The sequence below is a fragment of the Conger conger genome, chromosome 10 (assembly GCF_963514075.1).
Source record: "Conger conger chromosome 10, fConCon1.1, whole genome shotgun sequence".
In the NCBI taxonomy this organism is placed as follows: Eukaryota; Metazoa; Chordata; class Actinopteri; order Anguilliformes; family Congridae; genus Conger; species Conger conger.
The window spans coordinates 7,750,281-7,766,166 of NC_083769.1; the positions used below are offsets into that span (position 1 = coordinate 7,750,281).

General features: G+C 40.2%; 12 non-coding genes across 12 annotated transcripts; all 12 read right to left on the bottom strand.

The window, feature by feature from the left end:
- Positions 1 to 322: 322 nt before the first annotated feature.
- On the bottom strand, positions 323 to 484 carry LOC133139701 (U1 spliceosomal RNA). The gene has a single exon (XR_009709872.1). It is a non-coding gene; the product is annotated as a U1 spliceosomal RNA (small nuclear RNA).
- Positions 485 to 1,138: 654 nt separating this feature from the next.
- Positions 1,139 to 1,257, bottom strand: LOC133139770 (5S ribosomal RNA). The gene has a single exon (XR_009709932.1). It is a non-coding gene; the product is annotated as a 5S ribosomal RNA (ribosomal RNA).
- A 1,992-nt stretch (positions 1,258 to 3,249) lies between these two features.
- On the bottom strand, positions 3,250 to 3,411 carry LOC133139729 (U1 spliceosomal RNA). The gene has a single exon (XR_009709899.1). It is a non-coding gene; the product is annotated as a U1 spliceosomal RNA (small nuclear RNA).
- A 654-nt stretch (positions 3,412 to 4,065) lies between these two features.
- LOC133139771 (5S ribosomal RNA) lies at positions 4,066 to 4,184 on the bottom strand. The gene has a single exon (XR_009709933.1). It is a non-coding gene; the product is annotated as a 5S ribosomal RNA (ribosomal RNA).
- A 1,992-nt stretch (positions 4,185 to 6,176) lies between these two features.
- Positions 6,177 to 6,338, bottom strand: LOC133139731 (U1 spliceosomal RNA). Its single transcript, XR_009709901.1, has one exon. It is a non-coding gene; the product is annotated as a U1 spliceosomal RNA (small nuclear RNA).
- Positions 6,339 to 6,992: 654 nt separating this feature from the next.
- Positions 6,993 to 7,111, bottom strand: LOC133139773 (5S ribosomal RNA). The gene has a single exon (XR_009709935.1). It is a non-coding gene; the product is annotated as a 5S ribosomal RNA (ribosomal RNA).
- Positions 7,112 to 9,103: 1,992 nt separating this feature from the next.
- LOC133139732 (U1 spliceosomal RNA) lies at positions 9,104 to 9,265 on the bottom strand. The gene has a single exon (XR_009709902.1). It is a non-coding gene; the product is annotated as a U1 spliceosomal RNA (small nuclear RNA).
- Positions 9,266 to 9,919: 654 nt separating this feature from the next.
- Positions 9,920 to 10,038, bottom strand: LOC133139774 (5S ribosomal RNA). Its single transcript, XR_009709936.1, has one exon. It is a non-coding gene; the product is annotated as a 5S ribosomal RNA (ribosomal RNA).
- A 1,969-nt stretch (positions 10,039 to 12,007) lies between these two features.
- Positions 12,008 to 12,169, bottom strand: LOC133139702 (U1 spliceosomal RNA). Its single transcript, XR_009709873.1, has one exon. It is a non-coding gene; the product is annotated as a U1 spliceosomal RNA (small nuclear RNA).
- Positions 12,170 to 12,823: 654 nt separating this feature from the next.
- LOC133139775 (5S ribosomal RNA) lies at positions 12,824 to 12,942 on the bottom strand. The gene has a single exon (XR_009709937.1). It is a non-coding gene; the product is annotated as a 5S ribosomal RNA (ribosomal RNA).
- A 1,969-nt stretch (positions 12,943 to 14,911) lies between these two features.
- LOC133139703 (U1 spliceosomal RNA) lies at positions 14,912 to 15,073 on the bottom strand. Its single transcript, XR_009709874.1, has one exon. It is a non-coding gene; the product is annotated as a U1 spliceosomal RNA (small nuclear RNA).
- Positions 15,074 to 15,728: 655 nt separating this feature from the next.
- Positions 15,729 to 15,847, bottom strand: LOC133139776 (5S ribosomal RNA). The gene has a single exon (XR_009709938.1). It is a non-coding gene; the product is annotated as a 5S ribosomal RNA (ribosomal RNA).
- Between the last annotated feature and the right edge of the window lie 39 nt (positions 15,848 to 15,886).

A 15,886-nucleotide genomic window follows, 5' to 3' on the forward strand; every position in this document is an offset into this window, starting at 1 on the left:
ATAAAATTGAATTCGAAATCCTGGCCCAGCTGTAAAAAAGTAAAATGATAATACTGCGTTTGGCATAGTGCAACAGCGCCCCCTGTGCAAAGACATCTTGGAAAAAAGCTAACGGGACCAGGCTCCGTAGTAATGTCATCAAACAAACACATTTGTACAAAATATTGTGCAGTAACTATGACCGACACTGGAGTAAAACTTATATTAATTAACAACCAAAGCAAATACTACAATCTGAAACATGTTACTAACGGATGACCTTCAGGATTAAAAACGCTCTGACAGGCAGAGTAAAAAAGAACTGACTTTAAACCAATGAATCAGGGGAGAGCGCGAACGCAGTCCCCACTACCAGAAATTATGCAGTCGAGATTCCCACATTTGGGGAATTCGCAGGGGTCAGCACAGCCGGAGTGCAATGGCTGAGCCTCGCCCTGGGTGAACCACCTTCTTGATCATGGTATCTCCCCTGCCAGGTAAGTATGAGTTGTACACATCAGGGAAGGGAGTCCTACTCTTTAGCATACATTTTACACTGACGGGTACCACATTCTACCAGTCACTCGAGTGACCATTTCTTGCAACTTCAGCAAATCAGATGATTACCACTTTCAACCCAGTAAGTAGTTCAGATAGGTCAACTGTCTATTTTTTTCCACAATCACCTGATGTGCCTTTTTTTCTATCTTCCCACAATGCACCGGTATGAACTCCCCCAGTCAGAAAGAGTGCCCTGGATACATCACTGAATCCAGATCCCGTTTGGAGTTGTGCACTAAATGTTACAAACTACCATTCTTCAAGATACTGATGTAACAGACATCCCCAAATGGAATTACTGAGGGGTCATCTGATCTTTTGTTGGCAGCATTTGAATTAGTCTATATTTATTAGGAAAATGCACTCCACAACAACATCCTGAAAAGCCTGGTATTGCCTGGTGGTCCCTCGGAGTTCTTCCCGAGCCCAGCCGTGCTTTGTACCACAGCCATTGCACTCCGGCTGTGCCGACTCCTGCAAATTCCCCGAATGTTGGCATTTTCGAATGCATAATCTCAGGGGGCTTAAAAAATATATAATGTACATGAATTGTTCAATATTGTGAAACAGCACCCCCTATACAAAACACCGTGGAAAAAGCTTACAGCACCTGGTATTCCCAGGCGGTCTCCCATCCAAGTACTAACCAGGCCCGACCCTGCTTAGCTTCCGAGATCAGACGAGATCGGGCGTATTCAGAGTGGTATGGCCGTAAGCAACAGCCGCAGTGCAAAATGCGATATTTAAACTGGTGGCAATGATATGGCTGAGAACATACCACATTCAAACTTGCAACTGCGCTCTTGATATGAAAAAATGTACTTTAAATGTAGAGATACTAACCAAGGCATAAAAACGATAAATGTATACCAACAAATGTATTTTAAGAAAAAAGTTTGCATTTGCTGAAAGCCTCAAAAGGCAGGAAATTAAATTCATCAGCCCAAACACGAACATCAGCCCGCTCTAACATCAAGGTGTATCAGCACAGACCTCTGACAACATGCTACAGCCATGTACAATATCTACTCTGTGTCAAACAACATCGGATTGTTCAACATTCAGATCGGATTGTTTAAGATTCAAACCCCTCAAATGATTCATAATCTTAGAGTAATTCTGCATATTAAAGTTAGAGGAAAATGTACTCATTTTGCACTTTTCCAACATGTGTCCTGTTTGGGACCACATTTCTCGTATCAATCTTTCAACATAGCTTGTCCATAAAGTGTGTCTTAACATAGCAGACCTTTTTTAAACTGTAAATGGACATATACATAATTATTCATAGTTCTCAAAGTAATTGACCACTAAACAGAGTCATGGCTAACTAACTGTGCATTCACAGTCACTCAATGATAGTGTCACACACAAATCACTTTGATTCTCACTATGGGAATGAATGTTATAATGTTGCGTGTAATATAGTGCCCTCCATAATGACCAATCATTTATTTATTTGCCTCTTTAAATAACATGTGGTTTAAGTGCACATTGTCAGATTTTAACAAAGGACATGTTTCAAACATTTTGGTTTCGGCATGTTGAAATGACAGCAGTGTGTACACAGTCAAAAAAATCTCAGAGTTTGGAGTTTGACAATTTATCTGCAACTCTGCAAATTTATCAAAATGTCGAATTTTGAGGTCTAATTCAAATGTAATAAAATGCACAGTCATTAGAAAAGGCACTTATAATTCTCAATTATGGACAAAATCAGTGGTCTTGTGTCAGGAACCTTTGGATTTAAATTGAGTTATGTTTGTGCAAAAAAAAAAGTATCTTAATTTTTTTATACTAATCTCTTAGGGGTAATCCATAAAATAAATGGTGCAACGTAGCTATACAAAAATCAGAAGTCGGTGAGCCCGACGCCATTGCAGTAGACCTCCCAAATGGCATTGAGATTGGTTTTGAAATGGACGAGATATTGAGGTTCAAAATTGAAAGGCCAATATAAGAAGAATTTGAAAAACGATATAAAAAGGAATGAAATATCTCGCTAACAGACCTCAACATTCAGCACTAAAATGCCCTGACAAACACAATGGGACGAGATGGGGGCATATTCAGAGTGGTTTGGCCATAAGCACATGGCATGGTGCTAAATTGAAGATTTATACTGGCAGCAATGATAGGGCTGAGAACATAGCGTAGTCAAACTTGCAACTCAAAAACTACTTTAAATGTAATGACACTGCTGTTTTACATAATTGTTTTACATAGGAATATTTCAAGTCCCGTACAACGCAAGTGGCTTCAAGTCACTACGCCCAAATGCCGAAATCGAATTCCCACAACGATGCTCGCTCCATACAAATAGTAAGAAAGTATTGGCCTAAGAAAGAAGCCAATATGACAGGAATTTGAAAAACACCTGATATAAAATTGAATTCGAAATCCTGGCCCAGCTGTAAAAAAGTAAAATGATAATACTGCGTTTGGCATAGTGCAACAGCGCCCCCTGTGCAAAGACATCTTGGAAAAAAGCTAACGGGACCAGGCTCCGTAGTAATGTCATCAAACAAACAAACGCGTTTGTACAAAATATTGTGCAGTAACTATGACCGACACTGGAGTAAAACTTATATTAATTAACAACCAAAGCAAATACTACAATCTGAAACATGTTACTAACGGATGACCTTCAGAATTAAAAAACGCTCTGACAGGCAGAGTAAAAAAGAACTGACTTTAAACCAATGAATCAGGGGAGAGCGCGAACGCAGTCCCCACTACCAGAAATTATGCGGTCGAGATTCCCACATTTGGGGAATTCGCAGGGGTCAGCACAGCCGGAGTGCAATGGCTGAGCCTCGCCCTGGGTGAACCACCTTCTTGATCATGGTATCTCCCCTGCCAGGTAAGTATGAGTTGTACACATCAGGGAAGGGAGTCCTACTCTTTAGCATACATTTTACACTGACGGGTACCACATTCTACCAGTCACTCGAGTGACCATTTCTTGCAACTTCAGCAAATCAGATGATTACCACTTTCAACCCAGTAAGTAGTTCAGATAGGTCAACTGTCTATTTTTTTCCACAATCACCTGATGTGCCTTTTTTTCTATCTTCCCACAATGCACCGGTATGAACTCCCCCAGTCAGAAAGAGTGCCCTGGATACATCACTGAATCCAGATCCCGTTTGGAGTTGTGCACTAAATGTTACAAACTACCATTCTTCAAGATACTGATGTAACAGACATCCCCAAATGGAATTACTGAGGGGTCATCTGATCTTTTGTTGGCAGCATTTGAATTAGTCTATATTTATTAGGAAAATGCACTCCACAACAACATCCTGAAAAGCCTGGTATTGCCTGGTGGTCCCTCGGAGTTCTACCCGAGCCCAGCCGTGCTTTGTACCACAGCCATTGCACTCCGGCTGTGCCGACTCCTGCAAATTCCCCGAATGTTGGCATTTTCGAATGCATAATCTCAGGGGGCTTAAAAAATATATAATGTACATGAATTGTTCAACATTGTGAAACAGCACCCCCTATACAAAACACCGTGGAAAAAGCTTACAGCACCTGGTATTCCCAGGCGGTCTCCCATCCAAGTACTAACCAGGCCCGACCCTGCTTAGCTTCCGAGATCAGACGAGATCGGGCGTATTCAGAGTGGTATGGCCGTAAGCAACAGCCGCGGTGCAAAATGCGATATTTAAACTGGTGGCAATGATATGGCTGAGAACATACCACATTCAAACTTGCAACTGCGCTCTTGATATGAAAAAATGTACTTTAAATGTAGAGATACTAACCAAGGCATAAAAACGATAAATGTATACCAACAAATGTATTTTAAGAAAAAAGTTTGCATTTGCTGAAAGCCTCAAAAGGCAGGAAATTAAATTCATCAGCCCAAACACGAACATCAGCCCGCTCTAACATCAAGGTGTATCAGCACAGACCTCTGACAACATGCTACAGCCATGTACAATATCTACTCTGTGTCAAACAACATCGGATTGTTCAACATTCAGATCGGATTGTTTAAGATTCAAACCCCTCAAATGATTCATAATCTTAGAGTAATTCTGCATATTAAAGTTAGAGGAAAATGTACTCATTTTGCACTTTTCCAACATGTGTCCTGTTTGGGACCACATTTCTCGTATCAATCTTTCAACATAGCTTGTCCATAAAGTGTGTCTTAACAAAGCAGACCTTTTTTAAACTGTAAATGGACATATACATAATTATTCATAGTTCTCAAAGTAATTGACCACTAAACAGAGTCATGGCTAACTAACTGTGCATTCACAGTCACTCAATGATAGTGTCACACACAAATCACTTTGATTCTCACTATGGGAATGAATGTTATAATGTTGCGTGTAATATAGTGCCCTCCATAATGACCAATCATTTATTTATTTGCCTCTTTAAATAACATGTGGTTTAAGTGCACATTGTCAGATTTTAACAAAGGACATGTTTCAAACATTTTGGTTTCGGCATGTTGAAATGACAGCAGTGTGTACACAGTCAAAAAAATCTCAGAGTTTGGAGTTTGACAATTTATCTGCAACTCTGCAAATTTATCAAAATGTCGAATTTTGAGGTCTAATTCAAATGTAATAAAATGCACAGTCATTAGAAAAGGCACTTATAATTCTCAATTATGGACAAAATCAGTGGTCTTGTGTCAGGAACCTTTGGATTTAAATTGAGTTATGTTTGTGCAAAAAAAAAAGTATCTTAATTTTTTTATACTAATCTCTTAGGGGTAATCCATAAAATAAATGGTGCAACGTAGCTATACAAAAATCAGAAGTCGGTGAGCCCGACGCCATTGCAGTAGACCTCCCAAATGGCATTGAGATTGGTTTTGAAATGGACGAGATATTGAGGTTCAAAATTGAAAGGCCAATATAAGAAGAATTTGAAAAACGATATAAAAAGGAATGAAATATCTCGCTAACAGACCTCAACATTCAGCACTAAAATGCCCTGACAAACACAATGGGACGAGATGGGGGCATATTCAGAGTGGTTTGGCCATAAGCACATGGCATGGTGCTAAATTGAAGATTTATACTGGCAGCAATGATAGGGCTGAGAACATAGCGTAGTCAAACTTGCAACTCAAAAACTACTTTAAATGTAATGACACTGCTGTTTTACATAATTGTTTTACATAGGAATATTTCAAGTCCCGTACAACGCAAGTGGCTTCAAGTCACTACGCCCAAATGCCGAAATCGAATTCCCACAACGATGCTCGCTCCATACAAATAGTAAGAAAGTATTGGCCTAAGAAAGAAGCCAATATGACAGGAATTTGAAAAACACCTGATATAAAATTGAATTCGAAATCCTGGCCCAGCTGTAAAAAAGTAAAATGATAATACTGCGTTTGGCATAGTGCAACAGCGCCCCCTGTGCAAAGACATCTTGGAAAAAAGCTAACGGGACCAGGCTCCGTAGTAATGTCATCAAACAAACAAACGCGTTTGTACAAAATATTGTGCAGTAACTATGACCGACACTGGAGTAAAACTTATATTAATTAACAACCAAAGCAAATACTACAATCTGAAACATGTTACTAACGGATGACCTTCAGAATTAAAAAACGCTCTGACAGGCAGAGTAAAAAAGAACTGACTTTAAACCAATGAATCAGGGGAGAGCGCGAACGCAGTCCCCACTACCAGAAATTATGCGGTCGAGATTCCCACATTTGGGGAATTCGCAGGGGTCAGCACAGCCGGAGTGCAATGGCTGAGCCTCGCCCTGGGTGAACCACCTTCTTGATCATGGTATCTCCCCTGCCAGGTAAGTATGAGTTGTACACATCAGGGAAGGGAGTCCTACTCTTTAGCATACATTTTACACTGACGGGTACCACATTCTACCAGTCACTCGAGTGACCATTTCTTGCAACTTCAGCAAATCAGATGATTACCACTTTCAACCCAGTAAGTAGTTCAGATAGGTCAACTGTCTATTTTTTTCCACAATCACCTGATGTGCCTTTTTTTCTATCTTCCCACAATGCACCGGTATGAACTCCCCCAGTCAGAAAGAGTGCCCTGGATACATCACTGAATCCAGATCCCGTTTGGAGTTGTGCACTAAATGTTACAAACTACCATTCTTCAAGATACTGATGTAACAGACATCCCCAAATGGAATTACTGAGGGGTCATCTGATCTTTTGTTGGCAGCATTTGAATTAGTCTATATTTATTAGGAAAATGCACTCCACAACAACATCCTGAAAAGCCTGGTATTGCCTGGTGGTCCCTCGGAGTTCTACCCGAGCCCAGCCGTGCTTTGTACCACAGCCATTGCACTCCGGCTGTGCCGACTCCTGCAAATTCCCCGAATGTTGGCATTTTCGAATGCATAATCTCAGGGGGCTTAAAAAATATATAATGTACATGAATTGTTCAACATTGTGAAACAGCACCCCCTATACAAAACACCGTGGAAAAAGCTTACAGCACCTGGTATTCCCAGGCGGTCTCCCATCCAAGTACTAACCAGGCCCGACCCTGCTTAGCTTCCGAGATCAGACGAGATCGGGCGTATTCAGAGTGGTATGGCCGTAAGCAACAGCCGCGGTGCAAAATGCGATATTTAAACTGGTGGCAATGATATGGCTGAGAACATACCACATTCAAACTTGCAACTGCGCTCTTGATATGAAAAAATGTACTTTAAATGTAGAGATACTAACCAAGGCATAAAAACGATAAATGTATACCAACAAATGTATTTTAAGAAAAAAGTTTGCATTTGCTGAAAGCCTCAAAAGGCAGGAAATTAAATTCATCAGCCCAAACACGAACATCAGCCCGCTCTAACATCAAGGTGTATCAGCACAGACCTCTGACAACATGCTACAGCCATGTACAATATCTACTCTGTGTCAAACAACATCGGATTGTTCAACATTCAGATCGGATTGTTTAAGATTCAAACCCCTCAAATGATTCATAATCTTAGAGTAATTCTGCATATTAAAGTTAGAGGAAAATGTACTCATTTTGCACTTTTCCAACATGTGTCCTGTTTGGGACCACATTTCTCGTATCAATCTTTCAACATAGCTTGTCCATAAAGTGTGTCTTAACAAAGCAGACCTTTTTTAAACTGTAAATGGACATATACATAATTATTCATAGTTCTCAAAGTAATTGACCACTAAACAGAGTCATGGCTAACTAACTGTGCATTCACAGTCACTCAATGATAGTGTCACACACAAATCACTTTGATTCTCACTATGGGAATGAATGTTATAATGTTGCGTGTAATATAGTGCCCTCCATAATGACCAATCATTTATTTATTTGCCTCTTTAAATAACATGTGGTTTAAGTGCACATTGTCAGATTTTAACAAAGGACATGTTTCAAACATTTTGGTTTCGGCATGTTGAAATGACAGCAGTGTGTACACAGTCAAAAAAATCTCAGAGTTTGGAGTTTGACAATTTATCTGCAACTCTGCAAATTTATCAAAATGTCGAATTTTGAGGTCTAATTCAAATGTAATAAAATGCACAGTCATTAGAAAAGGCACTTATAATTCTCAATTATGGACAAAATCAGTGGTCTTGTGTCAGGAACCTTTGGATTTAAATTGAGTTATGTTTGTGCAAAAAAAAAAGTATCTTAATTTTTTTATACTAATCTCTTAGGGGTAATCCATAAAATAAATGGTGCAACGTAGCTATACAAAAATCAGAAGTCGGTGAGCCCGACGCCATTGCAGTAGACCTCCCAAATGGCATTGAGATTGGTTTTGAAATGGACGAGATATTGAGGTTCAAAATTGAAAGGCCAATATAAGAAGAATTTGAAAAACGATATAAAAAGGAATGAAATATCTCGCTAACAGACCTCAACATTCAGCACTAAAATGCCCTGACAAACACAATGGGACGAGATGGGGGCATATTCAGAGTGGTTTGGCCATAAGCACATGGCATGGTGCTAAATTGAAGATTTATACTGGCAGCAATGATAGGGCTGAGAACATAGCGTAGTCAAACTTGCAACTCAAAAACTACTTTAAATGTAATGACACTGCTGTTTTACATAATTGTTTTACATAGGAATATTTCAAGTCCCGTACAACGCAAGTGGCTTCAAGTCACTACGCCCAAATGCCGAAATCGAATTCCCACAACGATGCTCGCTCCATACAAATAGTAAGAAAGTATTGGCCTAAGAAAGAAGCCAATATGACAGGAATTTGAAAAACACCTGATATAAAATTGAATTCGAAATCCTGGCCCAGCTGTAAAAAAGTAAAATGATAATACTGCGTTTGGCATAGTGCAACAGCGCCCCCTGTGCAAAGACATCTTGGAAAAAAGCTAACGGGACCAGGCTCCGTAGTAATGTCATCAAACAAACAAACGCGTTTGTACAAAATATTGTGCAGTAACTATGACCGACACTGGAGTAAAACTTATATTAATTAACAACCAAAGCAAATACTACAATCTGAAACATGTTACTAACGGATGACCTTCAGAATTAAAAAACGCTCTGACAGGCAGAGTAAAAAAGAACTGACTTTAAACCAATGAATCAGGGGAGAGCGCGAACGCAGTCCCCACTACCAGAAATTATGCGGTCGAGATTCCCACATTTGGGGAATTCGCAGGGGTCAGCACAGCCGGAGTGCAATGGCTGAGCCTCGCCCTGGGTGAACCACCTTCTTGATCATGGTATCTCCCCTGCCAGGTAAGTATGAGTTGTACACATCAGGGAAGGGAGTCCTACTCTTTAGCATACATTTTACACTGACGGGTACCACATTCTACCAGTCACTCGAGTGACCATTTCTTGCAACTTCAGCAAATCAGATGATTACCACTTTCAACCCAGTAAGTAGTTCAGATAGGTCAACTGTCTATTTTTTTCCACAATCACCTGATGTGCCTTTTTTTCTATCTTCCCACAATGCACCGGTATGAACTCCCCCAGTCAGAAAGAGTGCCCTGGATACATCACTGAATCCAGATCCCGTTTGGAGTTGTGCACTAAATGTTACAAACTACCATTCTTCAAGATACTGATGTAACAGACATCCCCAAATGGAATTACTGAGGGGTCATCTGATCTTTTGTTGGCAGCATTTGAATTAGTCTATATTTATTAGGAAAATGCACTCCACAACAACATCCTGAAAAGCCTGGTATTGCCTGGTGGTCCCTCGGAGTTCTACCCGAGCCCAGCCGTGCTTTGTACCACAGCCATTGCACTCCGGCTGTGCCGACTCCTGCAAATTCCCCGAATGTTGGCATTTTCGAATGCATAATCTCAGGGGGCTTAAAAAATATATAATGTACATGAATTGTTCAACATTGTGAAACAGCACCCCCTATACAAAACACCGTGGAAAAAGCTTACAGCACCTGGTATTCCCAGGCGGTCTCCCATCCAAGTACTAACCAGGCCCGACCCTGCTTAGCTTCCGAGATCAGACGAGATCGGGCGTATTCAGAGTGGTATGGCCGTAAGCAACAGCCGCGGTGCAAAATGCGATATTTAAACTGGTGGCAATGATATGGCTGAGAACATACCACATTCAAACTTGCAACTGCGCTCTTGATATGAAAAAATGTACTTTAAATGTAGAGATACTAACCAAGGCATAAAAACGATAAATGTATACCAACAAATGTATTTTAAGAAAAAAGTTTGCATTTGCTGAAAGCCTCAAAAGGCAGGAAATTAAATTCATCAGCCCAAACACGAACATCAGCCCGCTCTAACATCAAGGTGTATCAGCACAGACCTCTGACAACATGCTACAGCCATGTACAATATCTACTCTGTGTCAAACAACATCGGATTGTTCAACATTCAGATCGGATTGTTTAAGATTCAAACCCCTCAAATGATTCATAATCTTAGAGTAATTCTGCATATTAAAGTTAGAGGAAAATGTACTCATTTTGCACTTTTCCAACATGTGTCCTGTTTGGGACCACATTTCTCGTATCAATCTTTCAACATAGCTTGTCCATAAAGTGTGTCTTAACAAAGCAGACCTTTTTTAAACTGTAAATGGACATATACATAATTATTCATAGTTCTCAAAGTAATTGACCACTAAACAGAGTCATGGCTAACTAACTGTGCATTCACAGTCACTCAATGATAGTGTCACACACAAATCACTTTGATTCTCACTATGGGAATGAATGTTATAATGTTGCGTGTAATATAGTGCCCTCCATAATGACCAATCATTTATTTATTTGCCTCTTTAAATAACATGTGGTTTAAGTGCACATTGTCAGATTTTAACAAAGGACATGTTTCAAACATTTTGGTTTCGGCATGTTGAAATGACAGCAGTGTGTACACAGTCAAAAAAATCTCAGAGTTTGGAGTTTGACAATTTATCTGCAACTCTGCAAATTTATCAAAATGTCGAATTTTGAGGTCTAATTCAAATGTAATAAAATGCACAGTCATTAGAAAAGGCACTTATAATTCTCAATTATGGACAAAATCAGTGGTCTTGTGTCAGGAACCTTTGGATTTAAATTGAGTTATGTTTGTGCAAAAAAAAAAGTATCTTAATTTTTTTATACTAATCTCTTAGGGGTAATCCATAAAATAAATGGTGCAACGTAGCTATACAAAAATCAGAAGTCGGTGAGCCCGACGCCATTGCAGTAGACCTCCCAAATGGCATTGAGATTGGTTTTGAAATGGACGAGATATTGAGGTTCAAAATTGAAAGGCCAATATAAGAAGAATTTGAAAAACGATATAAAAAGGAATGAAATATCTCGCTAACAGACCTCAACATTCAGCACTAAAATGCCCTGACAAACACAATGGGACGAGATGGGGGCATATTCAGAGTGGTTTGGCCATAAGCACATGGCATGGTGCTAAATTGAAGATTTATACTGGCAGCAATGATAGGGCTGAGAACATAGCGTAGTCAAACTTGCAACTCAAAAACTACTTTAAATGTAATGACACTGCTGTTTTACATAATTGTTTTACATAGGAATATTTCAAGTCCCGTACAACGCAAGTGGCTTCAAGTCACTACGCCCAAATGCCGAAATCGAATTCCCACAACGATGCTCGCTCCATACAAATAGTAAGAAAGTATTGGCCTAAGAAAGAAGCCAATATGATATAAAATTGAATTCGAAATCCTGGCCCAGCTGTAAAAAAGTAAAATGATAATACTGCGTTTGGCATAGTGCAACAGCGCCCCCTGTGCAAAGACATCTTGGAAAAAAGCTAACGGGACCAGGCTCCGTAGTAATGTCATCAAACAAACAAACGCGTTTGTACAAAATATTGTGCAGTAACTATGACCGACACTGGAGTAAAACTTATATTAATTAACAACCAAAGCAAATACTACAATCTGAAACATGTTACTAACGGATGACCTTCAGGATTAAAAACGCTCTGACAGGCAGAGTAAAAAAGAACTGACTTTAAACCAATGAATCAGGGGAGAGCGCGAACGCAGTCCCCACTACCAGAAATTATGCAGTCGAGATTCCCACATTTGGGGAATTCGCAGGGGTCAGCACAGCCGGAGTGCAATGGCTGAGCCTCGCCCTGGGTGAACCACCTTCTTGATCATGGTATCTCCCCTGCCAGGTAAGTATGAGTTGTACACATCAGGGAAGGGAGTCCTACTCTTTAGCATACATTTTACACTGACGGGTACCACATTCTACCAGTCACTCGAGTGACCATTTCTTGCAACTTCAGCAAATCAGATGATTACCACTTTCAACCCAGTAAGTAGTTCAGATAGGTCAACTGTCTATTTTTTTCCACAATCACCTGATGTGCCTTTTTTTCTATCTTCCCACAATGCACCGGTATGAACTCCCCCAGTCAGAAAGAGTGCCCTGGATACATCACTGAATCCAGATCCCGTTTGGAGTTGTGCACTAAATGTTACAAACTACCATTCTTCAAGATACTGATGTAACAGACATCCCCAAATGGAATTACTGAGGGGTCATCTGATCTTTTGTTGGCAGCATTTGAATTAGTCTATATTTATTAGGAAAATGCACTCCACAACAACATTCTGAAAAGCCTGGTATTGCCTGGTGGTCCCTCGGAGTTCTACCCGAGCCCAGCCGTGCTTTGTACCACAGCCATTGCACTCCGGCTGTGCCGACTCCTGCAAATTCCCCGAATGTTGGCATTTTCGAATGCATAATCTCAGGGGGCTTAAAAAATATATAATGTACATGAATTGTTCAACATTGTGAAACAGCACCCCCTATACAAAACACCGTGGAAAAAGCTTACAGCACCTGGTATTCCCAGGCGGTCTCCCATCCAAGTACTAACCAGGCCCGACCCTGCTTAGCTTCCGAGATCAGACGAGATCGGGCGTATTCAGAGTGGTATGGCCGTAAGCAACAGCCGCGGTGCAAAATGCGATATTTAAACTGGTGGCAATGATATGGCTGAGAACATACCACATTCAAACTTGCAACTGCGCTCTTGATATGAAAAAATGTACTTTAAATGTAGAGATACTAACCAAGGCATAAAAACGATAAATGTATACCAACAAATGTATTTTAAGAAAAAAGTTTGCATTTGCTGAAAGCCTCAAAAGGCAGGAAATTAAATTCATCAGCCCAAACACGAACATCAGCCCGCTCTAACATCAAGGTGTATCAGCACAGACCTCTGACAACATGCTACAGCCATGCACAATATCTACTCTGTGTCAAACAACATCGGATTGTTCAACATTCAGATCGGATTGTTTAAGATTCAAACCCCTCAAATGATTCATAATCTTAGAGTAATTCTGCATATTAAAGTTAGAGGAAAATGTACTCATTTTGCACTTTTCCAACATGTGTCCTGTTTGGGACCACATTTCTCGTATCAATCTTTCAACATAGCTTGTCCATAAAGTGTGTCTTAACAAAGCAGACCTTTTTTAAACTGTAAATGGACATATACATAATTATTCATAGTTCTCAAAGTAATTGACCACTAAACAGAGTCATGGCTAACTAACTGTGCATTCACAGTCACTCAATGATAGTGTCACACACAAATCACTTTGATTCTCACTATGGGAATGAATGTTATAATGTTGCGTGTAATATAGTGCCCTCCATAATGACCAATCATTTATTTATTTGCCTCTTTAAATAACATGTGGTTTAAGTGCACATTGTCAGATTTTAACAAAGGACATGTTTCAAACATTTTGGTTTCGGCATGTTGAAATGACAGCAGTGTGTACACAGTCAAAAAAATCTCAGAGTTTGGAGTTTGACAATTTATCTGCAACTCTGCAAATTTATCAAAATGTCGAATTTTGAGGTCTAATTCAAATGTAATAAAATGCACAGTCATTAGAAAAGGCACTTATAATTCTCAATTATGGACAAAATCAGTGGTCTTGTGTCAGGAACCTTTGGATTTAAATTGAGTTATGTTTGTGCAAAAAAAAAAGTATCTTAATTTTTTTATACTAATCTCTTAGGGGTAATCCATAAAATAAATGGTGCAACGTAGCTATACAAAAATCAGAAGTCGGTGAGCCCGACGCCATTGCAGTAGACCTCCCAAATGGCATTGAGATTGGTTTTGAAATGGACGAGATATTGAGGTTCAAAATTGAAAGGCCAATATAAGAAGAATTTGAAAAACGATATAAAAAGGAATGAAATATCTCGCTAACAGACCTCAACATTCAGCACTAAAATGCCCTGACAAACACAATGGGACGAGATGGGGGCATATTCAGAGTGGTTTGGCCATAAGCACATGGCATGGTGCTAAATTGAAGATTTATACTGGCAGCAATGATAGGGCTGAGAACATAGCGTAGTCAAACTTGCAACTCAAAAACTACTTTAAATGTAATGACACTGCTGTTTTACATAATTGTTTTACATAGGAATATTTCAAGTCCCGTACAACGCAAGTGGCTTCAAGTCACTACGCCCAAATGCCGAAATCGAATTCCCACAACGATGCTCGCTCCATACAAATAGTAAGAAAGTATTGGCCTAAGAAAGAAGCCAATATGATATAAAATTGAATTCGAAATCCTGGCCCAGCTGTAAAAAAGTAAAATGATAATACTGCGTTTGGCATAGTGCAACAGCGCCCCCTGTGCAAAGACATCTTGGAAAAAAGCTAACGGGACCAGGCTCCGTAGTAATGTCATCAAACAAACAAACGCGTTTGTACAAAATATTGTGCAGTAACTATGACCGACACTGGAGTAAAACTTATATTAATTAACAACCAAAGCAAATACTACAATCTGAAACATGTTACTAACGGATGACCTTCAGGATTAAAAACGCTCTGACAGGCAGAGTAAAAAAGAACTGACTTTAAACCAATGAATCAGGGGAGAGCGCGAACGCAGTCCCCACTACCAGAAATTATGCAGTCGAGATTCCCACATTTGGGGAATTCGCAGGGGTCAGCACAGCCGGAGTGCAATGGCTGAGCCTCGCCCTGGGTGAACCACCTTCTTGATCATGGTATCTCCCCTGCCAGGTAAGTATGAGTTGTACACATCAGGGAAGGGAGTCCTACTCTTTAGCATACATTTTACACTGACGGGTACCACATTCTACCAGTCACTCGAGTGACCATTTCTTGCAACTTCAGCAAATCAGATGATTACCACTTTCAACCCAGTAAGTAGTTCAGATAGGTCAACTGTCTATTTTTTTTCCACAATCACCTGATGTGCCTTTTTTTCTATCTTCCCAAAATGCACCGGTATGAACTCCCCCAGTCAGAAAGAGTGCCCTGGATACATCACTGAATCCAGATCCCGTTTGGAGTTGTGCACTAAATGTTACAAACTACCATTCTTCAAGATACTGATGTAACAGACATCCCCAAATGGAATTACTGAGGGGTCATCTGATCTTTTGTTGGCAGCATTTGAATTAGTCTATATTTATTAGGAAAATGCACTCCACAACAACATCCTGAAAAGCCTGGTATTGCCTGGTGGTCCCTCGGAGTTCTACCCGAGCCCAGCCGTGCTTTGTACCACAGCCATTGCACTCCGGCTGTGCCGACTCCTGCAAATTCCCCGAATGTTGGCATTTTCGAATGCATAATCTCAGGGGGCTTAAAAAATATATAATGTACATGAATTGTTCAACATTGTGAAACAGCACCCCCTATACAAAACACCGTGGAAAAAGCTTACAGCACCTGGTATTCCCAGGCGGTCTCCCATCCAAGTACTAACCAGGCCCGACCCTGCTTAGCTTCCGAGATCAGACGAGATCGGGCGTATTCAGAGTGGTATGGCCGTAAGCAACAGCCGCGGTGCAAAATGCGATATTTAAACTGGTGGC